The sequence below is a fragment of the Magnolia sinica genome, chromosome 5, assembly GCF_029962835.1.
Source record: "Magnolia sinica isolate HGM2019 chromosome 5, MsV1, whole genome shotgun sequence".
Lineage (NCBI taxonomy): Eukaryota > Viridiplantae > Streptophyta > Magnoliopsida > Magnoliales > Magnoliaceae > Magnolia > Magnolia sinica.
Window position 1 is genome coordinate 106739460 of NC_080577.1, and position 18354 is coordinate 106757813.

The following is an 18354-nucleotide window of genomic DNA, read 5'->3' on the forward strand; positions in this document are numbered from 1 at the left end:
TATAACTGAAGGAAAATCATAACCTTAAACAAGAAATCCAAGATTTACATACCATAGGCAACCATAACTATATGGGGAAACATATAGAACTCCTCTGAGGTGTCCACCTAAAAGCCTTAAATAACAAATTAAAAAATGGTTATGCAACGGTAACAGTTGGAACCGCTACATGTTATAGAAAAAATCACCCGTCACAGGGCTAAAACAGGTTTTACAGCCTGTGTCGTAACAGTAGTGGCAGTGGTCGTTATAACCACCATTGCCATTATTGAGTACCTTGGCCTTAATCCAACTAAAAGAATGACATCACTATTCTAATAGTTCCTTAGGGTCTTCAAGCATGTGGAACTCTCCCAATGCAAATGCATTTGATGTCCACCACTCCACTTCATCATCACAATACCATAAGGTGGGCCGAGGCCTCAAAGTGAGCCCACCTAGTGGAATTTAAAGATCTGCCAATGGGCACCCAATCAATCACTACCCAAAAAAAAAAAAAAAAAACCCATTTATTATTAATAAGGGAAAACCTACCATTTTTCTTTTAAAATGACTTATTAGGCCGATTGTAATAGTGACATTTCTTAGTGATCATTCTTCAAAATGGGGATTAACTTGATGATCCCTTCTAGCCACATAGGATATACAACTTCTCTTTTGGAAAATCCCAGGAGCACCTACGTATTGCTCCTTATTGGACTCACTTTTTTAACCTCAAAGCTTCCACGATGACGTATGTACTGATGTGAACACATCTCTCAAATTGGTCGAAAACTAGCCAACATTGCTTAAGCAGTCATCTAGCATTATGATAACCTGCTTGATGCACTGTGCAACTACATCACTAGTTACAAACACATTTCTGATGACATTGACAAGGAATTGCCAAGCCAAATCCCTCCATGTCATCAACCAAACCTATGCGCATGGCTTGTTGCAATATCATCAGTGGACACATCGAATTTAATTGATCTATGCGAATTAAGCCCAACCTATATGATGCAAAATTAACTAGCACGAGAATGACTAGGTGATGATAAATATGCCGTGCGGGATGACTACAAGCAGGAAGAACCATAGGGTTTGGCTTTCAAGGGCACAAAAGACAGCAATGCCATCTTGATAATATTTTCAAAAATAGCCCCAAAAACATGAGTAGGTGATCGGTGTGTGTGTGTGTGTGTGTGTGTGTGTGTGTGAAAAGTTGAAAAAAAATGAATGGTATAAAAAATATAAGGTTGCCATTCCTTTTGCACAGCCACAGCATACCAAATTGTCAACCAGCTGCCGGCCTAAATCTTTTGATAGATGGTCTACATAGCACCCCACTGGATACATGTGTCAAATATCCTAGAAACATGCCGGATTGGCATGTGTCCACATGTAGAGATGCATGTTTAAGCGGCAGACGTGGGCTGGCAAACATCTTATAAAATCTAACCACAAAACACAAAGCAACATCTGAACCCTATCCTTAACCAACCATTCATGATGCAGGACATGAAATTCAAATATGATGTGCAAGATTTTCAAGCTTTAGATCACACTAGTTCAGAAACAATTACACAAAATTCCACATCCCACACAAAAGTTCAAACACTCAATCAAGGGGAATTTTATGCGGATCCAAGCCTATACATACTAGGGTCAGATCAATCAAAATTATAAACCAAACAAGAATCAAATGAGGGTAAATTCATCCACACACACAGAAATAATTCCCCCAATCCAAGGGATTCAGAAATTTCAACTCGAGGAACCCTAAGGTTGAAGAAAGGGCAGAAGATTGGGGATTTGAATAATTTAGGGTTAGGTTTAGGAATTTTGGGTGAAAGAGGAGTGAAAGAGAGGAGAGAGACGAAGCAAAGAAGTACCGCACGTGTGGACTGCAGCAATGGCCCAGCCGCACGTGCGTGTGGCCCACTATTCAGAAAAAGGCCATCTTGGCCCTGGTCGGTCAAGGGTAGACTCCAAAACCCCCAAATATCAGCTCGATCTGATGCACAGTTTGTGTGTGGTGCTCTGCCGAAGTTTCAGCCCTCTTGCAGGGCTAGATTCTGGAAATCTACTATAGAGAAAAAAATGGTTGCAATAGAAGATGGATTTGAAGCGTAGATGATTATAGGAGGAGAAATATGGATGGAAGAATGTGGGGGCGAATCGGGATAGTTGTGGCTTCGAACCACGGTAGTTAGCCCTTCGAAGAAGGGAAGGCTTCGCACTCAATTAGGTTTTCATAACTCGGAAAGGAGCAGAAAAATACAGAAATTTTATTAATCTTTAATGAATTAAATAGACTACAAGAGGTGTCTATAAAACTCTATACCCCAAAACTCGCGCCATGTGCACAACCTATTACTTGGCGACAAAATAATAAAAAATAACAACTAATCAAAGCAATCTAAACCGTCCATGATACTCCTAATAACAATAATAAGCAAAACCCAAAGTACTAGATTAATTAAAATAGTGGGCCACGATCATGAGAACCCATGGTGGGATTCACATGACTATCGGGTCCACTCCAATGAACCAAAACACAATCCTCTAACTAGGAAGCCCTCCCTGGACGTCGTCATCGATCCAGATCGATAGTGGGGCCCTCCTCCTCCTTGCGTACGTGCGTAGGGGGCGTGCGTGTGCGCGTGATGTCCCCATCAATTCATCATCATCATCTAAGCTTTGTCCCAGCTAATTAAGATTGGCTACATGAATCATGTTCCACCATTCCACTCTATCAAGGGCCATAACTTCAATTAGACCATAAATCATCAAGTCTTTTCTTCTTACCTCCACCCACAGGCAACATCCTTTTGAGCCTTCTCCTTGCCATTCTAAAGCCTTTAACTTGTACCAACACACTCCTTTTAACTAGCACAATTCTTGGTCTCATTTGTATAAGACCAAACCATCTAACTCTACTTTCCCTCATCTTATCACAGATTGGTGCTACTCTTAAATTCCCTCGTATGCATTCATTTCTAATTTTATCCTTCCTCGTCTTGCCACTCATCCCTCTCAATGTCATCAATTCAGTTGCGCTCATCTTAAAAATAAAATTTTTCTTAACTGTCCAACAATCCATCCCATAAAGCATGGCTGGTCTTATAGCTATCCTATAAAATTTCTCTTTCAGTTTGTGAGGTACACGACAATCACATAAAACTCCTCCATTTCCACCCACCTTGAATTTTATGGGCAACCTCCTTATAAATCTCTCCACTCTCATGAATTATCCAATCAGCTGATGGATTCTCTATGGAACATCCAAGATGTTAAATGGGCTTCGCTGGACGCCAAAGGTAGTGCGGGAGGAATTCTTGTGGCTTAGAATTCTTCTATATGGTCCCTGGAATCGAGCTGGACAAGGGAGTTCTCCATTTCGATTATCCTAAAAAATTATTCTCTCAATTTTCTCTGTCACATTACTTCTGTTTATGGTCCTACTGCTGATATTAGCCGAGTCAATTTCTAGGCAGAGCTCAATGCCTCTAGATGCAGGTTCAATGGCCCTTGGTGTGTTTGTGGAGACTACAATATCACTAGATATGTCGAAGATAAATCCCACGCTAGCAACGTCACTCCTGCAATGAGGACTTTCTCCTCCTAGATCAACGATCAAGAGCCGGTGGACCTCCCCCTTTTAGGTGCTAGATTCACATGGACGAATGGGAGAATAAAGATGACCTTAGCTAGACTGGACAGATTCCTCATTTCTGCTGAATGGGCTGATGTATTTCCTTTTGTCTCTCAATCGGCCCTCCCGAGAACCACTTCAGACCATTCTCCTCTCATCCTCTCAGCTGATAATCAAAGTTGGGGTCCTAAACAATTCAGATTTGAAATTTCCGGGACAAAGATTCAAGGATTCTCGCAACTTATACAAAATTGGTGGGCAGAATTTGAGGTTGAAGGATATGTTGGATATAAGTTAAGCTTCAAGCTGAAGCTTCTGAAGGAGAATATTAAACAGTGGAGAGAAAAAGAATCGGATACAAGGTTAAAGGAAATGGAAGCCTTACTATCAGAGCTGCAATCTATCGATATGAAAGCGGAAGAAGGAACGCCATCTCCTGATCTTATCTCAAGCAGAATTCAGATTATTCAAAATATTTCAACTAGAGTGCTTGAATTTTTTTATATGAAGTAGAATATGCTGATGATAGTAAGATCTCAGCTACTCAAACTCCTGTTGGGACACGTATGTCCTTAATTACAAAGATGAGGGACACACAGCCTAGTAGGTGACATTGGTATTGTGGGGACAGCCTCAAGTAACCTGGAGAAACTGGCAGAGAGGTAGAGTGTAATAAAGATGGAATTGATGATGGCATGCGAGAGCTTCTTTACAGTGCAGGAATTATGACAGGTACTATTCCTGATGTTGACTTCTCATAACTTGTCATGAGATGCATTGATGAGTATCTCTCGTAGAATATAACTAAGCATCACTGTCAGAGGAGGTTTCACTATCACTGGGAGAAGGAGCCATGAGGAGTTCCATGTTCCGTTCAACATACGTGATGAAATGGTCCAAGCAGAGATCACTGTTGGCTGTGGTGATCGGATTTAGCCAGATGGAACTGGGAATATTTGCAATTAGAACATCATTCAGTTCACACATTTGGCATTTGAACAGGTGGAATACACCATCGTAATAGTGCCAATGGTGCGCCAAATTGAAATGTCTATAGCCACGGATCACCACACGGTCTGAGACAAAGGGAATGTAGTAGTACGTATCATCAATGGCGGAGATGAGATCCCTGGGATTCCTGAATGTGAGCTCAACAAATTCACTATGATGATGGAGCTGCGACTGCCAAACATGGAGCAGGTGGAACCTTTCAAGGAAGTTGCACAGATTCTTCTTGGTTTGAGTCATCTGGTTGGCATCGGTAGATCTATCCCACTGGATGCGAGCAAGATACGCATGGAGTGAAGCCACATTGAAGATGAACATGATTGTCCAACTTTGCACAAGATATTACAGGAAGCAAAAGGCTTCATTGGGCAAGTAATATAGATCTCGAAAGGATATAGGGGTTAGGAATGGGTAAATGAGGATGTGGAATATGGCGAAAAACAGGAGCATTTCGAAACAGATGGATCTCAAGGAAGGTTTTGAGATTGTGGATTGGCCTGTTTGCAATATACATGGAACGGATGATGATGGACTAGATTTCAGGAGGAAGAGTTGCAATTCTTTCAAGGGGAAAGAGGTTGGGAATGGAGAGTTCATAGATGGCTAGGGATATGGCTTTTGGAGGGGTTTGACAAGGAAGGCGAGACAGGAAGTCTGCAAGGATGTTATCCTTTCCTTTGATCTTTTTTACTGTAAAACTCCATCGGGAAAACCAATTAGACCAGCGTAGCAGTTGAGGTTAAGGGATCATCTTCTGCTTGAAGTTGAGCACTCGCGGGAATGCTGACGTGTCCATCTCGACCAAAAAATGGTGACCAAGTAGATGGAACTGGAACTTGGAAATGTCGTATTTAACTGCCAGAATTCTTTGTAAGTGGAGTGGTAATGTTGCTCTGAGGGCTTGAACTGACCACTACGATACCCACAAACTTGTCGAGTGTCATTAATGTCTTGAAGAAGAACATCACCCCATTGAGTGTCACTGGCATCTGTCTGGAGGATACGGACTGCATTCGCGCTCAAAATTTGCAGTGCAGGAAGATTAGGGATAATCTTCTTGAGGGCTCTGACAGCATCTGTATGAGTATCATTCCACAGAGGAGCTTCTTTCTTGAGCAATGAGGTGAGGACGTTGCAATATGAACTCACATGCAGAATGAAATCAGATACATAAGTTACAATGCCGATGAACTATTGGATTTGCTTTGTTGTCATCAAAACGTCTGGAAATTGGAGAAGATGTTCGGCAATGTGCGGCTGAGGAGAGTAACGTCCATTTCTATTTTCCATGCCGAGAAAATCAATGCTGGCTTAAGCCACTGCATCTTTCTTTCAGAGAGCATGATGTCGTGTTCTACACAGATCACATGAAAGCGCTGGACAAGATCACTGTGAGTCTTCTCATCAGGGGAGTAGAGCAAAAGATCATCAATGTAGACCAAGCAATGGTCAAGAATGGGTTGAAAGATTCGAACCATCGCTTTTTGAAAAAGAGATGGGGCGGTTTTCAATCCAAAAGGCATTACTGTCCATTCATAGTGTGCATTTGGGACAGTGAACGTTGTTTTGTGTCGATCAGCTGAGTTGATACGCAGTTGCCAAAATCCTGCCTTTAAATCAAACTTGGAAAACAGATTTGCATCTATCAAGCGTTGAAATAAAGAGGCACGATGTGGCAATGGAAACTTGTCATCCTGAAGATATTTGTTTAATGGTTTGTAGTTGATGACAAGGCGAAGTTTACCGCGAACTTGCTCAGCGTGCTTGTTCACATAAAAAGCTTTGCAAGCCCAAGGTGAATCAGTGGGCTCCATGAGACCTTCAGCTAGAAGGCCAGCAAGTTCATCATTTGCAAGTTTTAGATGATCTGGATACATCCCTTGATGACTTACTTTTGTCGGAGTAACTACCACTTGCTGCTTGAACGGGAGATTCACAAAAAACTCAGGGCGAGTCCAAAGGGGAGAAGGATGTTTTTTAGCAAACTCAGAATGGGAAGAGGCACAACATTGTTCAACAAGGAGGTTTTTGATGTTGAGGATGGGTTGTGTCAAATGGAGATTTGGAATCTGGGACCAAGGTAAAAAGGAGGATTTATATTGAAGGTCATTTGGTAACCACTGAAGACCTTTGATCTTATGGAGAATGTCAAACCCAAGGATCAGGTCTTTTCCTGACAGAGAGGAGCCAAGAAAGGAATGGGAGATGGTGAGGTTAGGGAAAAGCTTTATGGACAAAGGATGAGGAAATGTTGTTGACATGAAAGACTTTGCCATTGGCTGCTTAGAAGAATTGAGAGAGGGGAGACCAAGAGGAATCAAGGAGGATAGACAGATTGAGAATGGAGATGGCCGCACCAGGATCAGCAAGAGCAATGACGGGGATTGGAGAGGAAGATTGGCGACAGTATAGTTCAACTCGGTTGAGTGGAGTCGGACTAACTGAAGTAATGGAAGGGAGCATGACAGCTTTGGAAATGCTGTCAACTTCTTCAGGAGCGCTTTGTTCATCGTCATCAGAGGAATCATTATCAGAATCAGAGAGGTGTTCAGAATGACTCGCTACTTCTTCAGAGTTATGCCGTATAGCCAGGACAGTTGATGGGTCATACTCGTCACAGAGAGAGTAGAGGGACTCGAGGTCATCATCTTTGTGAGAAAGAAGAGCAAATGTCTTTTCGATCATCTTGGCATATTTTGGACGATGGCGCTTGGGACACTATTTGGAAAAGTGAGGGACTCGAGGTCATCATCTTTGTGAGAAAGAAGAGCAAATGCCTTTTCAATCATCTTGGCATATTTTGGACAATGGCGCTTGGGACACTGTTTGGAAAAGTGCCCTTTTTTTTGTTGCAGATGTAACACCGGTCAGTAGTCTTACGTTGAAAGGGTTTCTTCTTAAGAAATCGCCATATACGCTTTTTCTTGAATTTACGACGTGATCGTGACTCATCATCTTTGGAGTAGCGTTCTTGCGGAAATGGTGTTTCTTCTTGAAAGAGCAGTCACAAGACCTTTTTTCTTTGCATTTGATGAAGAGGTATGGCTTCTCACAAGCTGTACCGAGACGGGTGTTCATCTTTTCTGCACGTTTCAGAAATTTATGCCGGTTGCATAATTTCTGAACTGCATGGAGCGACGTCTGATGAATTTGGCCCAACTTGACTTACCGAAGCAGGAGATTGCGCTGTTCGAGGAGCTTGGTGGTCTCATCACCGAGAGGATCGAGGAGAGAATTGAGATAGACCTGTTTGAGGTTAACATCATCTTTAACACCAATGATATAAAACCGCTTTGTCATCTTTGCATAGTGTCTATCCAAATCAGCTTTCTCGAAGGAGCAGACTTTCATCTGTAAGTATTCTTCTCGTGCAGTGCTTGTATAAGACGCCGAATCGCCAATAAACTCGATGTAGATGAAACCAATGAAGGCTTCAATGCTATTTTCTTGCAAGAACTGGAGTTAATGATATTCACCAAGGATATTCCACCATTCTCGTAATGTACCGCTGAATCTGGCAACGACCTTTTCACAAGTGCGGCAACCTGTAGCACCTGGAGTATGCATTTCTGCTTTCATCCGGGCATAAATATCCATCAAGCGTTGTTGCCATTCATGTGGAGGAATGTCATCGAGGGTGAAAAGCTTCTTGGTGTCATTCTCAAGAATGACCATTCTTGGAATGTGTTGTTGCCATTCATGTGGAGCAGTAGCACCTGGAGTAAGCATCTCTGCTTTCATCCATGCATAAATATCCATCAAGCGTTGTTGCCATTCATGTGGAGGAATGTCGTCGAGGGTGAAAAGCTTCTTGGTGTCATTCTCAAGAATGACCATTCTTGGAATGTGCTGCGGAGGAGGCCTGTCTTCATCAATATCGCTGGCTGCCTCATCTACCTAAGGTTCAGGAGGAGGAGCCTGAGTCTGCAGTGTCACGGCAGGAGCACCTGGCGGTTGTTGCATCGACAAATCGGGGATGTCGCAATCGACATCGTCGGACAGTTCCGACTCATCTGGCAAAGGTGGAATCAATGCACAGGCCCTTAAGAAAGAGGCAATGGGGTTTAATGGCTCAGGTGGGAGATGCTCGGAGGAAGGGAGCGAAGAGGCCATTAAGTCATAGGTAAATGGATGATCATCATCAAGGCGTTGCTTGCCTTTAGATGAAGAGGGTATGGAAGGTTGTGAGGCTAGTTGTGGTTTTAGTGGAGTAGGTCGACAGGATTGGGATGTGGGCTGAGTAGGTGAGGGCTGGTGAGGCTAAGGCGGTGTATAGGGAGGTAAAGTGGGTGTTGTGGCCCATGGGACACTTGGTGAGGGAGAGGGGATCCATGGTAACAGTGGCGGAGAAGGTATGTGATACGGCTTAGGCTGGGGGGATAAAGGATTATCTGGAGGGTAAATAGAAGCAGGACGCGGTGGCTGTTGGATAGAGTGAAGCTGATCTTTTAGGAACTTTCTTTCCTTTTCCTTCTGTAAGAGGAGATTGGAATCGCAGATTGTAGTAGCAATTTCATACAATTCCTTCTAAACTGCGGCAATGCGGGCTTCAAGGAGAGGGATGACCGGACTTTGCTTTTGAACAGAGGCAGCTAACTGTTGCGAGTTGTACAAAATTTTTTGCAAGGCACAATTTTGTTGGGCAACATTCTCAGCTTGCCAATTGAGAGCTACTTCGGCGACAGAAACGCGTTTGGGAGTGCCATCGAAATGAAGACCAGGAGGGTCTTTGATCTTCCAGACGTAACGAGTTCGTTCTACTGGGTGGTCAAAGTCATCGGTGTCAGGAAACTATGGATCAGCTACTGGTTCATATGCGCACACCATGGGTGAAGGGAAGACTGGATGAAGATTTTGAGGAAGGGATTGGGAACACTTGAGATGGGCCAAGGCTTTTTGGTAGTATGGCATAAGAGGTGGCTTTGGCGGTGAGGGTTTTGGCTTAGGTGGTGAAGGTTTACAAGGGGGAGGAGGAACAGTTAATGGCTTCCTTTTGGGGTAGAGGACAAAATAGTCGAACTTGCCAGAGGGTTCGCCAAGGAGTCCAACTTCGGGATCTCCTGCTTCATATCTGCGTTGAAGCTGTGCCTGGAAGGACCTGGATTTTTTGGGTTTGTCCTCATACTCGTCATCAAAACAATCATCACACGAGCATGCATCCCAACCAATATGTAAATTGTTGCAGCAGCGCCATTCAGTATAACGTTTACCCCTCAGATCTGGCCCGGTGGGGAGCGGGCTCTGCAACATACTTGTCGTCGATTATCTGACCAAAGACCGGAAGAGCGGCCGAGAAGCAATTAATCTCAGGGGGAGGCGTGGAGAAAATAGGCTTGGCTTGGGAGCTGGTCTCAAATCTAGTTTCCACGAACTTGTCCTTACGGCGCACGAATATGGCAGCATCATTAGAAATGACATGGGAGGCCTTGACCCGACGTTCGTAATTGGTGACCCAATAAGAAGGAAGAATCTCCTTTAGCTGTTCATGTGTAAGTTGTCGCGGGACAAACGTACACTTAGGAACCTCGTTCTAGTCAACAGAGATCAACAGGGCATCTTATCGTGACACAAGCCCTGGAAGCTGCAAGTCGATGGAATGATTCTGCACTCGGAAGGCAACCTGGTAGTGAAGAGTAGCCGCCATAGCACCCTCTTGAAATTTAGCACCAGAAAGCTGAACATGGGCCTGGAGAGCCGTGAAGAGGTGTGTATCACTAAACGGGATATTGAAATTGGGGTACAGGGTAACAAACACCGTACCCTGGTTCAGTATGGTCTGGAGTGTGCTGATAACTGCATGTTAGTACTGCTTGAATCGTGTATCCAGCAGAGAGAGTTTGCAAGCTTGGGGAAGACCTTTCCTGTAATGAAAAGTGATCGCAAAGCGGACAACACCAAAGTGCAAGTTGGTGTACCCTTGCGCTTTCCAAACAGGAAAATTTTCTTTTAGCAGCTGAAGAGCCACAAATTCTTCAAGCTGGTTGGCACGGATGGGAGCTTGGTCAAACTTGGATGACAGTGCATACTCACGAATGGAGTTTGGCTGTTTGTGGACAAGCTGTTTGAATTTAGCTGAAACGGAACCACGGTTTTTCTGGAAAAACTGGTAGGGATTTAAGACAGGAGTTTGAGTAGCTGGGATCTTACCATCATCAGCATATTCTACTTCATATAAAAAATCATATCTACTACCACTGCAAGAGGCAAGAGGCAAGAGGAAGAGACCGAGTAGAAGAAGAAAACGAAAACGATGATCGAGCCAAAGACATTTTGAAAGAGAGAGCAAGACGTATGGTCAGGATAATGCAACCTCAAGAGACAGGATAAGTCACGGTGTATCGCATAGTTTGGTACAATTTGTATTCCTTTTATCAAGAACGTATTGGCTACAAAGGGGGTAACCTCAATGCCTACCACAGGCTAAATGGTCGGAACTCAACAACGTTGTCTTGATAGCCAGAAAGGAATTCTATATCCAACTTTTTCAATAGGTACTGTCAAACCAAGTATTCTGATACAGAAGATCGCATGAAGCGCAACTGTAGAGCATACTAATCATGGCGACTGTAGCTATCTACTAATAAAAAGAAATAGACTCTGTGAGCACCAAATCACCAGACACTCCTGAAGGTAGTCTTGTCCATCGCGTGCATCCCTAAGCTCTGATACCAGTTAAACATGCAGGTAAAAATGTGGGCAAACCAGATCCTAAACCTTAGAACACCATTTTCAAACCTCTATTGAGAAATCCTAATATGCGGAAAACCCTAATCAGAATCGTAATATGTACTGAAGTAAGAGGCAAAGAAGACAACGTGTTACTGTAGCATGATTACTGTATTAGAGTTACTGTAGTACGATGGAAGTATTGATAACCAAAATGAAAATATTAAGCCTTTTTAGTAAAACACAAACATAAAAAATAACAAAGCATGATAAGGACGCAAAAACTAAAACCTATTACTGCTATAACTGATGGCGTATGCATGGCAAAGATGGGAGTTGATGCGGGCGTAGATAAATAGAACAAGAAAAATGAGTAACAAAAATAATATCAGTGATTAACAAAAAAAGAAAATATTATATGGAAATAATTTGCTAACACGAAGACAAAATTTGAAACACACTTTTTTTCTCAAAAGCATAAAGGAAAATACTATAATTTTATTTACAACACTCAAACAACTCTTACAAGCCTGTCACTCTTTTTTCTTCTTTTACAACGTATTCCAACCTCTGTCAAACAAAGAGAACTAATAGATGGAAAATTGTTGTTGTAGCGAATGCGAAGGAGTTATTCAATTCGCAAAATCTTATCATCATGGGACGGCTGAATGTTTATCACTTCTTAGCAGGTGTACAAAGGACACGCGTTCTTCGGGCAAACGCTGAAGGAAGGCACATATGTCCTTGAGAGCAGTGAAGAGAGACACTTGTTGGGACACGTAAGTGAAGAGAGACACCTGTCCCTAAACCCTAAACCCTGAACACAGCTCCATCATCACAGTGAATTTGTTGAGCTCACGTTTAGGAATCCCAGGGATCTCATCTCCACCAATGATGATACGTACTACTACGTTCCCTTTGTCTCAGACCGTGTGGTGATCCGTGGCTACAAACATTTCAATTTGGCGCACCATTGGCACTATTACGATGGTGTATTCCACCTGTTCAAACGCCAAATGTGTGAACTGAATGATGTTCTAATTGCAAATATTCCAAGTTCCATCTAGCTGAATCTGATCACCACCGCCAACAGTGATCTCTGCCTGGACCATTTCATTGCGTATATTGAACGGAACATGGAACTCCTCATGGCTCCTTCTCCCAGTGATCGTGAAACCTCCTCTGACAATGATGCTTAGTTATGTTCTACGAGAGATACTCATCAATGCATCTCATGATAAGTTATGAGAAGTCCACATCAGGAATAGTACCTGTCATAATTCCTGCACCGTAAAGAAGCTCTCTCATGCCATCATCAATTCCATCTTTACTACACTCTACCTCTCTGCCAGTCTCTCCAGGCTACTTCAGGCTGTCTCCACAGTACCAATGTCACCTACCAGGCTACGTGTCCCTCATATCTGTAATTAAGAACATATGTGTCCCAATAAGTGTCTCTCTTCACTTACGTGTCCCAACAGGTGTCTCTCTTCACTGCTCTCAAGGACATACGTGTCTTGCTCCAGCATCTGCTCGAAGAACACGTGCCCTCTGTACACCTGCTAAGAAGTGATAAGCATTCAGCCGTCCTGAGATGATAAGATTTTACGAATTGAGGAACTCCATCACATCTGCTACAGCAGCAATTCTCCATTTATAAATAGCTATGTAGTTCTCTTTGTTTGACAGAGGTTGGAATACGTTGTAAAAGAAGAAAAAAGAATGACAAGCTTGTAAGAGTTGTCTGAGTGTTGTAAATAAAGTTCTAGTATTTTCCTTTATGCTTTTAAAGAAAAAAGTATGTTTCAAATTTCGTCTTCATGTTAGCAAATTATTTCCATATAATATTTTCCGTTTTTTGTTAATCACTGATATTGTTTTTGTTACACATTTTTCTCGTTCTGTTTATCTACGCCCGCATCAACTCCCATCTTTGTCATGTATACGCCAACAGTTATAACAGTAATAGGTTTTAGTTTTTGCGTCCTCGTCATGCTCTGTTATTTTTTATGTTTGTGTGTTACTATAAAGGCTTAATACTTTCATTTTGGTTGTCAATACTTCCATCGTGCTACAGTACCCATGCTACAGTACTTCTGCTACAGTATCACGTCTATAGTAGCCATGCTATAGTAACACGTTGTCTTCTTTACCTATTGCTTCAGTACATATTACGATTCTAATTAGAGTTTTCGCATATTAAGGTTTCTTAATAGAGGTTGTAGAAACGGTGTTCTAGGGTTTAGGGTTTAGGGTCTGGTTTGCTCATGTTTTTACCTACGCGTTTAACTGGTATCAAAGCCATGGCTTTCTAAAGTTCCGGTATGGGATGTATGCGATGGACAGGACTACCTATAGGAGTGTCTGGTGATATTCGGTGCTCACAGTCTATATCCTTTTATTAGTAGATAATTACAGTCGTCAAGATTAGTATGCTCTACAGTTGCGCTTCGTGCGATCTTATTTATCAGAATACTTGGTTTGACAGCACCTATTGAAAAAGTTGGATATAGAATTCATTTCTGGCTATCAAGACAACATGATGAGTTCCGACCGTTTAGCCTGTGGTAGGCGTTGATGTCACACCCTTTATAGCCAATACGTTCTTAATAAAAGGAATACGAATTGTACCAAACTATGCGACACACCGTGACTCATCCTGTCTCCTGAGGTTGCTTTATCCTGACCATACATCCCGCTCTCTCTTTCAACATGTCTTTGGCTCAATCGTCGTTTTCGTCTTCTTCTTCTACCCGATCTCTTCCTCTTGCCTCTTACAGTGGTAGGTGGTAGTAAATATGATTTTTATATATATATAAAGCAGAATATGTTGATGATAGTAAGATCCCAGCTACTCAAACTCCTGTCTCAAATCCCTACCAATTTTTCCAGAAAAACCAGGGTTCCATTTCAGCTAAATTCAAACAGCTTATCCACAAATAGCCAAACTCCATTTGTGAGTATGCACTGTCCTCCAAGTTTGACCAAGCTCCCATCCATGCCAACCAGATGACTCAAACCAACAAGAATCTGTGCAACTTCCTTGAAAGGTTCCACCCGCTCCATGTTTGGCAGTCACAAGACTTTTTATCTTTGCATTTGATGGAGAGGTATGGCTTCTCACAAGCTGTACCGAGACAGGTGTTCATCTTTTCTGCACGTTTCAGAAATTTATGCTGGTTGCATAATTTCTGAACTGCATGGAGCGAAATCTAACGAATTTGGCCCAACGTGACCGACTGAAGGGGGAGATTGCGTTGTTCGAGGAGCTTGGTGGTCTCGTCACCGAGAGGATCAGGGAGAGGATTGAGATAAACCTGTTTGAGGTTAACATCATCTTTACAACCGATGATATAAAACCAGCTTTCTGGCAGTGATCTTCCTCTAAGTTATGAGGAAAAAGGGCAGGATCCTTCTGAATATCTGCCCTTGTTGCATGGCGAACGAAGAGACGGTAGATCATTTGTTTATCCACTGTCCCTTCATCCATCATATCTAGCCTCATATCTTGGGCCCTTTCGGCATCAATTGGACCTTTCTCTTCTCCTCAGCCCAATTACTAATGGCGTGGCATGGTGTCAGCCTAGGTAAACAAAGGAGTCCTATTTGGAGACTAGCCCTCCTGGCTACCTGGTGGACAGTTTGGGAAGAAACAAACAGAAGAATTTTCAAAAATGAATCTAAGTCGAGCGAATTTCTTGTTCAAAGAGCTAAACATTTGATCATAGATTGGCTTGTTAATGTTGATTCTCTTAAGGGTTGTAATGTTTTCTTCTTAGGAGTCTAGGTGGTTCGCTTTCTTAGCGCCCCCTCTCCTTTTGTTTTGTTTTTCTTCTCCTTTTAATGAAATCTTCCTTATTCTCCTTTTAATGAAATCTTCCTTATCCTTCAAAAAATAAAATAAAAAAAATAAAATAAAATTATCAACCCAAGATATCAAAGGTGGTTATTTTGGAAAACTTCTTGGCCAACAATTTTAACTAATTCCTCATTTCCACTCCTATTGTTACTAAAATTGAAGTCCATATATTTTGTTTTAGTCCGGCTAAATTTAAATCCTTTAGATTCTTAAGCACCTCTTTGTAATCTAGCTTTGCATTTACTCCCTCCCTCATCTTATCAATCAAAACTATCTCATCTGCATACAACATACACCACGGGATCTCTTCTTGCAAATGCCTTGTTAACTCGTCCATAACCAATGTGAAAGAGTAACGGTTCAATGTCAATCCTCAGTGCAAGCGTACGGTAATTGGGAACTCACTTGCCTCCCCACTAGTGATCCCCACATTTGTTACAATCCCTCACGCATATCCTTAACCATGTCAATATATCCTCTTGAAACTCATTTCTTTCCCAACACCACCAGATTAACTCTCTACGGACCATATCATAAGCTTTCTCTAGGTCAATATCCTCTCTATATTTCTCCATCAATTATCTAAGTAGGAAAATAGCTTTAGTTGTAAAGCTCCCTTGCATAGAACCAAATTGATTTTCTGATATATTCATGCCATAATCTTTGCTCAATCACTCTCTCTCAAAGTTTCATGGGATTGCTCATAAGTTTAATCCAACAATAGTTATTTCAACAACCATTCATAGAATCAAAATCATAATAGAGAACATGTGAATTCGGGTTCAAACAAAATGATGGATACCACTTATGAATAGACGAGATAAGGAAAAGAAAACTACTGCACAAAACATAATCTGAGCTCAAAAATACGTACCATAGAAAAAGATGCAATTTCAATCCTCAACAAATAACCTGGGGTTTATGCAGAGAATTCTGTAGAGTCTATGAGACCAACAAAAATTTACCATTTGCACCATAAAAAAATTTAAAAAATTTAAAAAAAAAAAAAAAAAAATTAACTGACCATATAAAACACTGAAGAAACATGAATTCATATTTTTACAATGTAGTGTTTATTTAGAGAATTCCACTGTAGAGTGTAGACTATATGAGACCAACAAAATTTTACCATTTGCACCATAAAAAATAATAATAAGAATAACTGACCATATAAAACACTGAAGAAACATGACTTCATATTTTTACAATATAGGCAAATAGAAATGCTAACCCGGGACCGGTTCTCACGGCAAATTCGCGAGAACTTTTGACACATGATGTGGGCACAAAATCTACAGTGTCCACTAAATGTGTCACCTCATGAATCCCCCTAAGCTAACTTTTTGGCCCGAGCCAAAAATCTGGTGGGCCATAGTAAAGTGAGAGGCAAATCAAGGCCTGGGGGTTTTAACTTTTCTATGGCCCACCACATTTTTGGATCAGGCCAAAAAGTTGGCCCAGGGGGTTTCATGAGGTGACTCATCTAGTGGACCGTCCAGATTTTGTGCCCACATCACATGTCAAAAGTTCACACGAAGTTCCCGTGAGAATCGGTTCCCATAAGAGCATTTCTGTGTAGGCAGGAGAAATGGGCAGATCAAAAAAATTAAATTCATGATTTATGCATGAAAGCAACAGAAACCCACCGTCTACAACATCACCTTGCCTGACATATACTCGTTGAAAGAGATGTATTTCTGGCCGAAAACAATGGGGAATATAAGCAACCAATGGCATATGGATGGTTGAGCTTTAAAAACAAGAAATATGGGATTTATACACAGCAATCGACCACAATTTCCATGAAAATAACTGAAACCTTCCATTTAAAGCATCGCCTAAACCATGGGAATATAAAAACCTAGAAAAGACAGCGATTTCACAACAAAAATTCATGCAGCAGACGTACGGTGAAGATCATAAAACACCTAGGGTGTATACATTGCAATGCATCATAATCTCCACGTAGACAACAGAAATCTACCATTTACTGCATTACCAAACCCTAGGAATAAAAACCCTAGAAGAGACGACAATTTTGCAAGAGCAGTAATATAGTCCACGGGCAGTAGAGATTTTAAAAAAACTACCATTTATCTATACACAGCAATCCACCAAAATCTTAGCAACATAATCTAACCACTTGCAACATCATCTAACCTAGGAGCATAAAACGCTGAAAAAACCGCGATTGCTCAACAAAAACAGATACAGCAGATGGACGGTCTGGATCAAAACCATAAAAGAAACTAGAAATCTAGGATTCTAGCTCTGTAATTGACCAAAAAATACGTGAAAACCACAGAAATTGAGAGAGAAGAGAGATCCAGCGATTGAAAAGCACCTGGAGAAGAGAATCGGCTGAATGATCGGAGAAGGAGAGAAGTAAATGAGGGTCTTTTGCAGGGAACAGAAGAAAACGAGAGTCTGGTGGAGTAGAAAAGGGTAGGGTTTGTGGGCATTTCGGGAAGATGGTGGGGAAAAGACATTGGAAGAGAAGAAAATGGGAAGAGAGAGGGATTTGGTGGAGCGTCGCTGTGTCGGCTTTTAGCGTTTCGGACAGCTTCTGCTTGTGTAGGAATTTTTTTATAAGAGTACGGAGGATAACGCTACACTGCGCATGGTGCGTTGTACGCAAGGGACACGACTAATCACAGGCTCTGTGGGGCCCACCATGATGTTTGTGTTATATCCAGACGGCCCATCTGTTTCTCCAGCTCGTTTTAAAGATGATAGATATCAAAATTTCAAGTGGGCCACACCGAAAAGAAGAGCGGTGATGATGGAAACACCCACCGTTGAAACCTTGCTGGGAGCCGAAGAAGCTGATCTGGCGGTTATTTATGTTTTACATGCATACAGGTGATAATCACCTTATGAACGGGTTGGATGGCATGTAACTATCACGGTGGGCCACAGAAAAGTTTTAACGGTGCATGCTTTCATCCCCACTTTTTAGTTCGGTGTTGACGACTTTAATTGTGGAAGTCCTTCATGCTTGGAGTTATGTCATAAAATGAGCTGGCGAAATTGATGGATGGAGACGATATAACACGAACATCAGAGTGGGCACGATCAGTAGCCATGGGCAGTAGTTGTGTCCTGGGCCGTTCGAAAACTGTACGGCGACGTTCACAACCACACAGTTACATGTATGTGGAATCATAGCTGTCTTTACAACCGT

At 41.9% G+C, this 18354-nt stretch overlaps 1 protein-coding gene across 4 annotated transcripts in view; it reads right to left on the bottom strand.

The window, feature by feature from the left end:
• LOC131246598 (E3 ubiquitin-protein ligase At3g02290-like) overlaps positions 1–17743 on the bottom strand; it is a 37334-nt gene extending 19591 nt beyond the window's left edge. For 3 of the 4 annotated variants that reach the window (XM_058246866.1, XM_058246869.1, XM_058246868.1), the window contains exon 1: positions 17515–17743. The gene's annotated coding sequence lies outside the window, so the exon portion shown is untranslated. Of the gene's footprint in view, positions 1–52; positions 108–17514 lie in introns of all 4 variants that reach the window. The other variant, XM_058246867.1, reaches the window with a different exon arrangement.
• Positions 17744–18354: the final 611 nt, after the last annotated feature.